The sequence below is a fragment of the Furipterus horrens genome, unplaced genomic scaffold, assembly GCF_987537825.1.
Source record: "Furipterus horrens unplaced genomic scaffold, mFurHor1.1.pri manual_scaffold_3, whole genome shotgun sequence".
Taxonomy (NCBI): Eukaryota; Metazoa; Chordata; class Mammalia; order Chiroptera; family Furipteridae; genus Furipterus; species Furipterus horrens.
Window position 1 is genome coordinate 87,819,084 of NW_028327173.1, and position 15,340 is coordinate 87,834,423.

The window sequence follows — 15,340 nt, forward strand, 5'->3', positions numbered from 1 at the left end:
TGTAAGTAGCCCTGCTATGAAAATAGGGGTGCAAAGGTTTTTTGACTTGATGTTTCAGGATTCTTCAGGTATAATCCTAGCAATGGAATTGCTAGTTCAAAAGGCAGTTCAATTTCAGTGTTTTGAGGAAATTCCATACTGTTTTCCATAGTGGCTGCACCAGTCTCTATTCCCACCAACAGTGCACAAGGGTTCCCTTTTCTCTGTATCTTCACCAGCACATGTGGTTTGTTGATTTGTTGATGATGGCCATTCTGACCAGTGTGAGGTGGTGTCTCATTGTGGTTTTTATTTGCATTTTTCTGATGGCTAGTGATGTTGAGCATTCTATCATATGCCTGTGGACCCTCTATATGTCCTCTTTGGAGAAGTGTTTGTTTAGGTCCTTTGCTTATTTTTTAATTGGGTTGTCTGTCTTCTTGGTGTTGAGATGTATAAGTTCTTTATATGTTTTGGAGATCAATCCTTTGATGTATCATTAGCAAATATGTTTTTCCATATGGTTGGTTCCCTTTTTATCTTGCTGATGTTTTCTTTTGCTGAGCAGAAACTCTTTAATATTATGTAGTCCCATTTGTTTATTCTTTATTTCCTTGCCTTAGGAGATAGATCGGTGAAAATATTGCTATATGGGATATCTGAAATTTTCCTGCCTCTGTTTTCTTCTAAGACTTTTATGGTGTCACGTCTTACATTTAACTCTTTTATCTGTCTTGAGTTTATTCTGGTGTAGGGTATAAGTTGGTGGTCTGGTTTCATTTTTTTTGCATATCTCTGTCCAGTTCTCCCAGTATCATTTGTTGAAGAGGCTTTTTTCACTCCATTTGATGTTCCTTCCCCCTTTGTCAAATATTAGTTGATCATATAGACCTGGGTTTATTGCTGGGCTCTGTATACTGTTCTACTGAACTATATGTCTGTTCTTATTCCAGTACCTGACTGCTTTGATTACGATGGCCTTGTAGTATAATTTGATGTCAGGTATTGTGATTCCTCCTACCGCGTTCTTCTTCCTCAAGATTGCTGTGGCTATTCGGGGTCTTTTTTGGTTCTATACAAATTTTTGAAGTATTTGTTCTAGGTCTGTGAGATATGTCACTGGTATTTTAACAGGGCTTGTGTTGAATCTATAAATTGCTTTGGGTAGTATGGACATTTTAATGATGTTGATTCTTCCCATCCATGAACATGGTATATGCTTCCATTTATTTGTATCTTCCTTAATTTCTTGCTTCAGTGTTATGTAGTTTTCTGAGTACAGGTCTTTACCACCTTGGTTAAGTTTATTCCTGGGTGCTTTATTTTTCTTGTTGCTATAGTAAATTAATTTTTTCCCTAGTTTCTATCTCTGCTATTTTATTGTTGGTGAACAGAAAGGCCTTCAATTCTGAATATTGACTTTGTATCCTACTATTTTGTCAAATTCATTTATTATGTCAAGTAGTTTTTTTTGTGGAGTCTATAGGGTTTTCTGTGTACACTATCATGTCATCTGCAAATAATGACAGTTTTACTTCCTCTTTTCCAATTTGGATGCTTTTTATTTCTTTTTCTTGTCTGACTGCCGTGGCTAGAACTCCAAGACTGTGTTAAATGGGAGTGGATATAGTGGACATCCTTGTCTTGTTCCTGATCTCAGGAGGAGTGCTTTCAGTTTTTGTCCATTTAGTATGTTGGCTTCAGGTTTCTCATATGTGGTCTTTATTATGTTGAGATAATCTTCCTCTATTCCCGTTTTTCTGAATGTTTTTATCATAAATGGGTGTTGTACTTTATCAAATGCTTTTTCAGCATCTATTGATATAATTATGTGATTTTTGTCTTTCATTTTGTTTATGTGGTGTATTATGTTTATTGATTTGCAAATATTAAACCATCCTTGCATCCTGGGATGAATCCCACTTGATCATGGTGTATGATCTTTTTAATGTGTTGCTGTATACAGTTTGCCAATATTTTGTTGAGGATTTTAGCATATATATTCATCAGCGATATTGGCCTGTAGTTTTCTTTCTTTGTTGTGTCTTGACCTGGTTTGGAATTAGGATAATACTGGCTTCATAGAACGAGTTTGGGAGTCTTCCCTTTCCTTGTATTTTTTGGAGTAGTTTGAGAAGTATAAGCATTAGTTCTTCTGTAAATGTTTTGTAAAATTCAACTGTGAAGTCATCTGGTCCAGGGATTTTGTATGCCGGGAGTTTTTTTGATTACTGCTTCAATTTTACTAGTTGTTACCAGTCTATTCAGGCTTCCTGCTTCTGCTTGATTCAGTTTTGGAAGATGATATGTTTCCAGAAATGTTTTCATTTCATCTAGGTTGTCAAATTTCTTGCCGTACAGTTGTTTGTAGTAATTTCTTACAATCCTTTGTATTTCTGTGTTATTGGTTGTGATTTCTCCTCTTTCACTTCTGATTTTGTTTATTTGGGTCCTCTTTTTTTACTTGATGAGCCTGGTTAAAGTCTTGTCGATTTTGTTTATCTTTTCAAAGAACCAGCTACTGGTTTTATAGATCTTTTGAATTGTTTGTTTAGTCTCTATGTCATTTAATTCTGCTCTGATCTTGATGATTTCCTTCCTTCTACTCGCTCTGGGCTCTGTTTGTTGTTGTTCCTCTAGTTTTATAACTGTAGGGTTAGAATTTTTATTTGAGATCCTTCTGTCGTTTTTAGGTAGGCCTGTATTGCTCTGAACTTTCCTCTCAGGACTGCTTTCACTGTGTCCTATAGATTTTGGGCTGTTGTGTGTTCAATATCATTTGATTCCAGAAACTATCGATTTCTTCCTTGATGTCATTGTTAATTCATTAATTATTTAATAGCATGATACAATATTCCCTCACTTATCGCAGGTATTACGTTCTCGACACCCCCCCAATAGGTGAAAATCCACGAAGTAGGAACCTTACATTTATTTTAGTATTTATATATATTTTAAGGCTTTATAAACCCTTCCCACACACTTATAAACCATTCAGACTCCCTTATTAACCTTTCCCACTCCCTTATTAACCTTTTCTACACTTTTATAAACACTGCTTATGTTCTTAAACATATTCTACACTCTTAAACCTACGGAAATTTAAGAACATACGTATACAGTACCACAAAATTTTGCAATATAGCGAAAAATCCATGATAAATAATTAAATATAATGTTTTAAGAAATCCTGCAATACAGTGAGGCTGAAGTAAGTGAACTGCGATATAGAGAGGGACTACTGTATTCATTCTCCATGAGTTTCAGTGTTTATGAGTTTTTCCTTGAGGTTGATTTCTAGTTTCAAGCCATTGTGATCTGAGAAGATGCTGGATATAATTTCAATTTTCTTGAATTTGTTGAGGCTTGTTTTGTGTCCTACCATGTGGTCTTTGAAAATGTTCCATGTGCACTTGAAAAGAATGTATATTTTGCTTTTTTGGGGTGAAAAGTTCTATACTTATCAACTAAGTCCATTTGTTCTAGAGTGTTGTTCAGTGCCTCAATATCCTTGGTATTTCTTTGAAAGATCTGTTTATTGTTGACAATGGGGTGTTAAAGTTCCCTACTCTGAGTGTGTTGTTGTGGATATCCTTCTTGTAGTCTTCCAAGATTTTCCTCATATATTTGGGTGCTCCTATGTTGGATGCATATATGTTTACCAGGGTTGTATCTTCTTGATGGATTGTTTCCTTAAGTATTAGGATATGTCCTTCTTTGTCTCTTTTTATGGCCTTTGCTGTGAAATCTGTTTTGTGTGATATAACTGTTGGTACCCCAGCTTTTTTTTCATGTCCATTTGCTTGAAATATTTTCTTCCATCCTTTCACTTTCAGTCCGTGCAGATCTTTTGTTTTGAGGTGGGTCTCTTTTTTTTTTTAAGTATATTTTATTGATTGTATTGTTACAATAGTTCCAATTTTTTCCCCTTTGCTCCCCTCCGCCCAGCACCCCCCTTCCCCAACAATCCCCTCTCCAAGTCCATGCCCATAGGTCGTACATACAAGCTCTCCCGCCTCACCTTTTCATATATTCTTCTTCTTTTTTAAAAATAATTAATTAGTTAAATATTTTAACAATAAAAAATAACAATCCTTCCCTCTCAGACTTAAGACCCTTTACAATCTTAGAAAGGACAATGGACGAAGGTCTCGAGGTCCTCTGGCTGCTTCAAGCTGGACATGTTTGTCGTCCTACCTACCCATGGGTTAAGAAATCCCTAATAAGAGTGGGGGTGTGGAGGGGAGGGTGGCCTTCCCACAAGGGGAAGGATCGTGCAGACTCCAGGTTGGTTGGCTGTCTCTGAACAACGGCATGCTTGGTTTAACAGGCTAGCATCCTTGTTGTATTCTGGGGGCAACAGGGTTAAAGGACATCATTCAATCCGTAACCACTAGATGACAGGTATTAATTTTTCAGTGTCCCACATTAGGGAAAAGAAGGGTTTCTTTGGAGGAAGGTATGCCAGGTACATCTCACCTGTCCAAAACCCTTTTGCCCATTATACTTAGTTTGGACTGAGGGAAATATTTTAGGTTTCCCCCCTCTCAGGCCTCTGGGCTCTTTCTGTCCAAGCCATTAGGATAGAAAAGAGAAACCAGTTTTAAAGTGAAGCCCACAGACCACCCCATTCTTCACCAACCCAGCCACTTAGTTCAGCCAAACCATTGAGTCTCAGGAGGCAGCAATGCAGACAGGATTAAGTGAGGCCTATACGTACAGACAGTCACTCAGGTAATGAGATTGTAGGCTTATGCCCTTTGAAAACAGAAAACACATGTTAATTTATGTAACATAACCCACATACAAGTCTCTAAATCTGTAGGACTGTCTTATCGGAAAGACATCCAGTTGCAAGGCATATGACATTCTTCTTGCCTGTAAATTAAACATCTTTGATAATGCCACAGACATAGTTTAACTTTCAAATGAAAACAAATTTTAAATGAAAAGAAACTTTAAAGACCGTTAGCTGCACTACTTTATAGTCTACCACTGGGCATTGTGATCTTCTTTGAATCGTAATTTTTCTCCCTAAGACTACCCTCCTTGTCATTAAAGGGACTGCATTAAATCCATTTTTAATTTATCCTGTTCATTTGCATAAACACAACAAGAGCAGCAAATGATCACTTATGATCTTTAGTTCTGCTTTGCTGGAACTTACGCAAGGAACATTTAGGGTGACCTTCAGTCTCCCCTTCAGATCTGCACAGAAGCAGATCCACATACCTGGCCTTCAGCCTTGCCTGTAAACACCTGTCTTTTCCAGGTCCTCCTGGTTTTCCATTGTGCCTTAAGGTCCCTTCTAGCCATCTTTCAGGAAAACAACCTTCATTCCTTCCCTGGAAAGATTGCTATGGACCGCTCATCCATCCAAGGTACCAGGCCTTTTATCTCGTGGACTTTTATTACCTTTGAAAGTCAGTCCGAGTTGCTCAGGGCTTTTTGGTAACAACCAAAGCCCAAGCATGTCTCCTTTAGGCATGACATTCCATTCAAAGTCTTAGTTAAAAAAGAAATAAAAAAAAACCTCTATTAACAACTGGTCTTACTAGTTTTATGCAAAGAAAGTTAAGTCATTACTTCTTTAGAATGCCAAATTCTGGAGGGATCAGATAGGGAGAAAAATATACAGTGTCAAGGAAAATCCTTGTCCTTCTAATATTCACTGAACTTGCATTTCTATTCTTTATATATTTTTTCCCCCCACTAAAAATTTTTCTGTTTTTCCATTACAGTTGTCTCACTTTTTCCCCCTCTTGCTTCCCTGCATCCTGCCCCCCCCTTCTTCCACATTCAGTCTCCACCCAGTTGTCCATGTCCATGGGTCATTTATACATGTTCTTTGACTAGACCCTTCCCCTTCTTACCCCTCCTCTCCCTCCCATCTCCCCCTTTGTTACTGTTAGTTTATTCCTTGTTTACATACCTCTGGTTCAATTTTGCTCATTTGTTTGTGTTGTTCATTAGTTTCCTGTAACAGGTGATAGCATAAGGTAATTTTCTTTTGTTGCCTGGCTTATTTCACTAAGCATAATTCTCTCTAGTTCCAATCATGTTGTTGCAAATGGTAGAAGTTCCTTCTTTCTTTCCGTACTTATTCATTGTCATTTTCCCCCTTTGTACTCGTGTTCCTCTCTGTCTCTCTCTGTTTCTTCATCTTTTTTTTTTTTATTACTGATTATATTGTTACAACAGTTCCAATTTTCTCCCCCTTGCTCCCCTCCACCCAGCAACCCCCACCCCCAGCAATCCCACCCCAAGTCCATACCCCTGGTTCGTAAAAATTAACTATCCTCCCCCCCTCAAATATTAGGACCGTTTGTAATCTTGTAAAGGACAATGGGCGAAGGTCTCAAGCTCCTCTAGCTGCTTCAAGCTGGACATGGTCGTCGTCCTACCTACCCTTGGGTCCAGAAAACCCTAATAAGAGTGGGAGTGTGGAGGGGAGGGTGGCCTTCCCACATGGGAAAGGATCGTGCAGACTCCAGGTCAGTTGGCTGTCTCCAGTCAACGGCGTGCTTGGTTTAACAGGCTGGTGTCCTTGTTGTGTTCTGGGGGCAACAGATTTGGCGAAAAGTGTTAAAAGACATCATTCACTCCATAACTACTAGATGACAAAAGGCAGGGATTAATTTTTCAATGTTCCATATTAGGGGAAAAAAAAAAGGGGGGGGGGCTTCTTTGTAAGAAGGTGTGCTAGGCACATCTCACCTGTCCAAAACCCTTTTGCCCATTATACTTAGTTTGGGCTGAGGTAAATAGTTTAGGTTTTCCCCCTCTCAGACTTCTGTGCCTTTTCTGTCCAAGCCATTAGGATAGAAAAGGGAAACCAGTTTTAAAGTGAAGCCCATAGACCACCCCATTCTTCACCAACCCAGCCATTTAGTTCAGCCAAACCCATGAGTCTCAGGAGGCAGCGCTGCAGAGAGGATTAAGTGAGGCTTAAGCGTACAGACAATCACTCAGGTAATGCGATCATAGGCTTATGTCCTTTGAAAACAGAAAACATGTGTTAATTTATGTAACATAACCCACAAACAAGTCTCTAAATCTGTAAGACTGTCTTATTGGGAAGACATCCAGTTGCAAGGCACTTGAAATTCTATTTGCCTGCAACTTGAATATCTTTGATGATATCACAGACATGGTTTAATTTTCAAGTGAAACCATATTTTAAATGAGAAGAAACTTTTAAGACGGTTAGTTGCCCTATTTTATAGTCTACTACTGATCATTGTGATTTTCCTTGAATAATAATTTTTCTCCCTAAGGTTACCCTCCTTGTCTTTAAAGGGACTACTTAAGTCCATTTTTAATTTATCCTGTTCGTTTGCATAAACATAACAAGAGCAGCAAATGATCACTTTTGATCTTTAGTTCTGCTTTGCTGGAACGTACCCAAGGAATATTTGGGGTGACCCTCAGTCTGTTCTTCAGGGCACAGAAGCTGAGCCACATATCTGGCATTCATCCTTGCCTGTACAAACCTGTTTTTTCCAAGTCTTTCTGGTTTTTCATTGTGTCTTAAGGTCCCTTCTAGCCATCTTTCAGGAAAACAACCTTCGTTCCTTCCCTGGAAAGATTGCTGTGGACCGCACAACCAACCATGGTACCAGGCCTTTTATCTCACGGGCTTTTATTACCTTTGAAAGTCATTCCCAGTTCCTCAGGGCTTTTTGGTAACATTCTGAGCCCAAATATGTTTCCTTTAGGCTTGACATTCCAGTCAAAGACTTGGTAAAAAAAAAAAAAAAAAGGAACCTTTATTAACAACAGGTCTTATTAGTTCTATGCAAAGAAACTTATGTCATTACTTACTTGTTTAGAATGCCAAACTCTGGAGGGATCAAATAGGGAGAAAAATATACAACGTGAAGGAAAATCTTTGTCCTAATATTCACTGAACTGGCATTTCCATTCTTCATATTTTCATTTTTCCCCCACTAAAAAAATTTTGTTTGTTTTTCCATTACAGTTGTGTCACTTTTTTACCCCTCTTGCTTCCCTGCACTCTGTCCCTCCCTTCCCCCACATTTAGTCTCCCCTCAGTTGCCCATGTCCATGGGTCATTCATATATATATATATATATATATATTTTTTTTTTTACTTGACCCTTCCCCTTCTTACACCCTTCTCTTCCTCCCCCCCTCCCCCCTTGTTACTGTTAGTCTACTCCTTGTTTATATACCTCTGGTTCAATTTTGCTCATTTGTTTGTGTTGTTCATTAGTTTCCTGTAATAGGTGATAGCAGAAGGTATTTTCTTTTGTTGCCTGGCTTATTTCACTAAGCATAATTCTCTCTAGTTCCAACCATGTTTTTGCAAATGGTAGAAGTTCCTTTTTTCTTTCAGTACTTATTCAATGTCATTTTCCCCCTTTGTACTCGTGATCCTCTCTGTCTCTCTCTGTTTCTTCATCTTCTTAAAGCAGACCCTTTAGCATCTCTTGCAATGCTGGTTTGGTGGAGATGTATTCTTTTAGCCTTCTTTTGTCTTGGAAACTCCTTATTTCACCTTCCATTTTGAATGAGAGCCTTGCTGGCTAGAGTATTCTTGGTTGTAGGCCTTTGTTTTTCATTGCTTGGAATATTTTTTGCCATTCCCTTCTGGCTTTAGTGTTTCTGCTGAGAAATCTGAGGATAGCCTTATTGGAGCTCCCTTGTATGTTATTAGTTGTTTCTCTCTTGCTGCTTTTAGGATTCTCTCTTTGTGTTTGAGTGTTGTCATTTTAATTATGATGTGTCTTGAAGTGGGCCTGTTGGGGTTCATCTTCATTGGGACCCTCTGTGCTTCCTGGATTTGCATGATTCTTTCTCTCCTCATGTTAGGGAAGTTTTCTGTCATTAGTTTTTCAAAGAGGTTTTCTATCCCTTGCTCTTCTTCTTCTCCTTCTGGAATTCCTATGATACGGATATTATTACGTTTCATGTTGTCCTGCAGCTGTCTTAGAGCCTCTTCAGTCTTGTTCAGTCTTTTTTCATTTTGTTGCACTGTCTGTGAGTTTTTGTCTACATTGTCCTCCAGCTCGCTGATCCGATCTGTTGCTTCCTCTAGCCTGTTTTTAATTCCTTGTACTTTGTTCTTCAATTCAGAGATCGTATTCTTCATTTCCTCCTGGCTCTTATTGATAGCTTCCATGTCCTTTTTGATGCTGGTATAATTCTCAGTAAGTTCCTTATAGTTCTTCTGGAGTTCACTGTAGTTTTTCTGGAGTTCTTTGTAGTTTCCGCTGAGCTCATTCAGCTTCTCCACAATCCATGTTTTGAATTCTGTATTTGATAGTTTGCTCCCCTCTATTTCATTTAGCACTCTTTCTGGGAATTCTACCTTTTCTTTCGATGGGGGGTTGTTTCTCTGTCTCCCCATTTTTGTGACTCCTATTGTTTGTTGGTGCTTCTTAGAATGATCTGCACTTCCTGGATCTGCCCCTGGTGGCGTCAGATCCTGTACCAGTCTGGGCCTAGTCAGCCTGTTGGAGACTTCCTGGGCTCTACTGCCTTTGTCTGGCTTCTTTAGTTGTTAATCTGTTCAATCTGTGATTAGCAGTCAGGCTTAAGGACCGTGGGTGTGGCAGCTTAACTCCTGTAGGCAGGGCCTTTGCTTCCCCTCAGGCTTACGCCACTTGGCCGGGAATGGTCTGCCTGCAGTGTGCGGATGAGTCAGCACTGGGACCCGGCTGGCCGCTTCCCCAGTTCTCCCCTCAAAGCCACCACACCAAACTCTCCCCAAGCATCTCCAGTCTTCTCTGTCTTCCCTCTGCTTGTGCTCAGGGTAAGTGGGGCCAGAATATTTTCATATGTGATCCACTTAAGAGCTCTTTTTCTCCAGCTGTTTCTCTCCAGCTAGCAAGAAACCCTGTGGCTTTTCGCTTTTCTCAGCTGGATACTATTTTACTTTCCACTCTGTTTCTGTAGGCTGGGAAGCTCAGCTGGGGGTTTGGACCCTGCCCTTCTCAGGGGGAATCCCTGGCTGCTGAGCTGTTTCTCAGCCCCTTCAGCTGCCACCCGTGTGAACCCAGCCAGCCCTTCCGCGTCTCCGCACTCACTACCGGTCACGTTGTGATGTAGTGGCCTTTTCTGTCTCTCCGTGGTTATAAGACTTCTCTCCAGCTGGTGTTCGGTTGGTTATTCCAGATGATTTCTCCAAAATTACATTGTAAATCCAGACTAGTTCTAGGAGGAAGTTAGTGTAGCTTCCACTTACTCCTCCGCCATCTTGTTTCTCCTGAGATGGGTCTCTTGTAGGCAGCATATATGTGGGTCATGTTTTCATATCCATTTCGCTACCTTCTATCTTTTGATTGGAGCATTTAATCCATTTACATTTAAGGTTATTATTGTCAGGTATTTATTCATTTCCTTTTGTATGTGTGTTCCTCTCCCTCTCTCTTTTTCTTCTTTTTCTTAAAGCATTCCCTTTAGCATCTCTTGCCATGCTGGTTTGGTGGAGATGTATTCTTTTAGTCTTCCTTTGTCTGGGAAACTCCGTATTTCACCTTCCATTTAGAAAGAGAGCCTTGCTGGGTAGATTATTCTTGGTTTTAGGCCTTTGTTTTTCATCTTTGGAAATATTGTTTACCATTCCCTTCTGGCTTGTAGTATTTCTGTGGAGAAATCAGCTGATAGACTTATCGGAGCTCCCTTGTATGTTATTTGCTGTTTTTCTCTTGCTGCCTTTCATATTCTCTTTTTGTCTTTGAATGTTGCCATTTTAATTATGGTGCGCACTGTAGTAGGCCTCCTTTAGTTCATCTTCATTGGAACCCTTTGTGCTTCCTGTACTTGTGAGACTTTTTCTCCTAATGTTCGGGAAGTTTTCTGTCATTATTTTTTCCAATCAGGTTTTTTCTCCCTTGTTCTTCTTCTTCTCCTTCTGGTATCCCTATGACCCAGCTATTGTTGTGTTTCATGCTGTCCTGCAGTCCTGTTAAACCCTCTTCATTCTTTGTTAGTTGACATGTTGATTATGATCTCGGATGCTGAGATAAATCCAGCAAGCAGGATGATTGGCCAGTAACGAATGGAGGACTGTGGCTCACTCTTACCAACAGCGTAGAGTGGGAAGCCTCATCCTCCTTTTATTAGGATTTCAAAATTTACTAGAACAGGGGGTGTGACATTCCAACTGACAATAGGAGAATTTTGCAAGTGAAATAATTCTTTCAAAGTATCATTAATATGTGAAATACAGGCAGGGCAACTCCTGGTTTAGGTAGCACCTATCAGGGAAGCAAAGCAGACCCACTAATCCTCAATGCCAGCTCCATTTTAAGACTTTATTAATAAGGACGCAGATGGCGTACACAACAGAACTCGCTGTTCCCAGGATTCCATGATCCAATGGCCTTAACAGCCTAAAGCTGAAGGCGGAGACAAGATTTGCTCATCATCTCCTGGGTTGTGGGATGACACCGGGGCGGAGGAGCATGAGAATGCCCCTACCCAGAGATCTGTGTTCCTGCAACAGTCTTTTTCATTTTGAAGCATGGTCTGGGAATTTTTTTCCATATTGTCTTCTTACTCACGGATCTGATTCTCTGCTTCATTTAGCCTGCTTTTAATTCCTTCTACTGTGTTCATCAGTTCAGAAATTGTGTTTGTCATTTCTTCCTGTCTCTTATTGGTAGTTTCTATGTCCTTTTTAATGCTGGTGTAATTCTCAGTAAGTTCCTTGTAGCTTCCATGGAGTTCTTTGTGGTTTCCCTGGAGTTCTTTGTAGTTTTCTCTGAGTTTGTTGAGTTCATTGAGGTTCCTCATTACCATTGTTTTAAATTCTATATCTGATACTTTGCTTGCTTCTATTTCATCTATCCCTCCTTCTGAGAATTCCTCCTTTCCTTTTGATGAGGTGTTGTTTCTTCCTTTCCTCATTTTAAGTGGCTTTTCTTATTTGTTTCTGCTTCTTTTATTTCCTGACTTTGTGGTGTGACCTTCTTGTAGAAAAATGGTTGAGCTGCTGCCTCTGGCTGTTGACACTTGGAGGGGAGTAGTCAGCTTAAGAGATTTCTCAAAAAAAAAAAAAAAGATTTCTCTTGTAGCATTGGGGATGATTCTGCACTGGGATTTGGTCTGCTGCTTTTTTTCCAGAACCGGCACCCAAAAATTTTCCAAAGTGCCTCTAGCTAACTTCACCCTCTTTTGGCCACATCCTGGGGTGAGTGTGGTCTCTCACTTCAGCCAGAAGCGGGCTAAGGGTGGGCCAGTGGGCTGCTGTAGTGGGCGGGCCTGGGTCACTCCTGCACGCAGGCACTTGAGGGCATGTTTCATTTAGGTAAGTTATTACACTGGGAAACACAATTTTCGTTGAGTTTGATCTGACACTTTTTCTTGACTAACTTTTGGCATCTGAATCCAAAAATGACCCCAGCTTTTCTCTATCACGTCAACTTTTTAAGGTACAGGATACTCTTTGTTCCCCAAATCATACAAAATGTACATACGAAGGAAAATAAAGAAAAAATTACCTGAATATACTGTTTATTTAGAGTTCTTTTTTTTTTTTATATATATAAAGGCTATATATTGTTACTGTAAGTCAAAACGTGTACAGGTAGTAGTGTTCTGCTACCAAACATACATATTAAGGTGTTTTGTCTTTTCAAACAACAGGCTAGGAAATGCCAAAATGAGGTTCTTAAAACAGTCTCCTTCAGTTGGCAAAGCTTTAACAAATTGCTTCATGAGACCCAGTTTTATGTGCAGAGGTAGGAATAGAATATTCTTTCTGTCAACAAGTGGCTCATTTAGAATGTTTGGATCACCAGGTTTGAGGTCAGATATTGGAGGCCAGTTCGAGTCCACCCAGTGCTTCTCATGAGCTCTGCTGTCCCACATACACAGAAAACAGGGATACTTGGTGTATTCGTGTTGCTGATCAAGAAAGAAGCAGACCAATTTAAGGTCAACACAGATGATCCATTTGTGTTTGTGATATCACAACAGATCAGTGACTCTCTTTATGTCTTCATATTCTTCATGAAAACAAACTGAATGGCCAGTTGGGACTGCACCAAATAAATTGCAATTGTGGAGGAGGACACACTTCAATGTCCACTTTGAGCTATCGATGAACAGTCGCCATTCAGTTGCATTCTAGATTGGAATTCCCAATTCCTTCATTAAACCATGTATATTATGGCAATACACAAAGCCACTGTCACTTCGAAAGTACTGCAGAAATGCACTTTCTCTTGGTCGAAAGTAGGATACTTTCGCTCCTTTTTCAAGCAAGTTTTTCTCGTGCAGTCTTGATGCTAGGAGTTCTGAAGCCTTTTTGGATAGTCCCAAATCTTGTGCCATATCATTCAACTCATGCTGATCAAATCCCTTACGAACTGAGTCATCTTCAATTTCAAAATCTTCATCGTTGCTGTCACTTAGTTCTTCACCATACTCCTGTTTTTTGAAAGAGGGTCGTTCAATGAAAAGTGGCACTGGGATTTCAGCTGAATGGGGCACTGGGCATATCGCTGATGGTAGACTAGAATATGCTATTTTATGTTTATTTTTATTGTTCTATCCTGATGTTTTCACTATACAAAAGTAACAGTCACTTGAATGATCTCTGGGCTCTCGCCGAACCATAGGTATACCAAATGGCAATTTATCACGTGTTCCCTTCATCCATAAACTCTCGACACACTGCTTGCACACATTGTGAGGGGCCGCAGACTTATCTTGATCACCAAGTTTTACTTTAAAATATGCAAAATAGGCTTGCCCGACAAATGCACTGATGTTTGTCCTTTGGGAATGGTGAAACTGCCACAGATACAACAAAATGAATCAGGGTTGTTCAGGCACTTATGATGAGAAATAGCAGAGGCAGACATGATCTTAAGGAAAGGAAATAAGTACATATGTAATTAAAAAAATAAATTTTAACTCCTTGTATACAGAAAAGAACTCCAACTACACTTTGGAATACGATTCACTCTATAGAGTGGCACACAACCTCTCACCACACTGTTTCATGTGTAACTGAATAGCCTAGACAAGTATGAACCTGTCACTGGTCTCCAAGGTCGTCCCCCACCCCTCCCCACTTGAGGGAGGTTTGCTCTCAGCCAATAGGATAGCACCAGTGCTTCCCTCGATCCAGGTTCGATCCAGCCTAGAGTGGTCGCTTTAAGATAAGCTGTACAGAAAGAACTGGATGTTGTAGAAGAAACCTAACTACAGTTTTGAAATCAGCATGTCTATTTAAGTCTAAAACAGCTGAAAAATCAAACTCAACAGGAATTATGTTAAAAATTGTTCTCCAGTGTTATCTTTCTCTTGTGTTAGCTTGTCTTTTCATGATAAAAGTTCCAGGATCTGCCATCCTTAAGTTAGAGGCTGAGGGAAGCCAACTGTATAGCTCCAGGCCAAATACAGTGGCCAGAGAACCAGAAGCACCAATATTTTGGGGTAGGAGCAGCTCAAGCAAGAATCTCTGATTAATTAATTTGCTTTCATGGCATGCTGTTTTCTTTCTCATGAATTATTTTCCCCTCCATAACAGAAAGTTGAAATTATCTCCCAAATTTGTTCCTTTCTGTGTTTTCTTCTTATCTTTCTGTACCGTTACCTGGATGCAGATACATGTCTCCTTTCTTTTCTCCTCAGCAAACTTTTGGATAACTCTTCAGCTGTCCTACAGAGTTCATTTTGAACTGGCAGGATCTGTTCCCTAGATGCTTCTGCAGCAGTGACTTACTCCAAATGCCTCTGAATGACTCCCTTCCCTTCCACCCACCTCAACCCACAAGCCACATGTCTTGCCTCAGAAATTCACCTTATTGATGGGGCTGTCTCTGATCATCTCAAAACACGATTTACTGGAGTCCCAGGGCACTTTATGGTACTCTTTATGGTATTTAGCATTCTATAGCTTACATTCTGTGTATTTGAGTCATGTTTATAGTTTGCCACAGTACTTCATGGCTAGGTTGTGTTAGTAATGAGTGCCTAATGTCACTGCCCTATTTGTCGAGTGAATGAGTGGGAATCTTCTTGTATTTTGGTGCTCAGTGTTCTTTTACATGCTTTATCAGTTTTCCTATGTGGTTCCCAGATATGTTATCCTTTTCTGTATATGCTATATTTTCTCAAAAATGTAATCTTAATAATGATCATGGTAAATGCTTATTAGCTATTCTTCCCTGAATATGGTTTTTCTTTTTTTTAAGTATAGTTTATTGATTTTGTTGTTACAGTTGTTCCAATTTCTTTTCACTTGCTCCCCTCTGCCCAGTTACCCTCCTTCTCTCCAGCAATCCCACCCCCCTCAGTTCATGTCCATGGTTTGTGCATATATGCTCTTTGGCTTCAGACTTTCCACTATTAATCTTAACATCCCCCTGTCTATTTTGTA

The 15,340-nt window shown here is 39.8% G+C and overlaps 1 protein-coding gene across 9 annotated transcripts in view; it reads left to right on the top strand.

The window, feature by feature from the left end:
- FARS2 (phenylalanyl-tRNA synthetase 2, mitochondrial) overlaps window positions 1-15,340 on the top strand; it is a 582,942-nt gene that overhangs the window by 89,673 nt on the left and 477,929 nt on the right. The window lies entirely within an intron of this gene.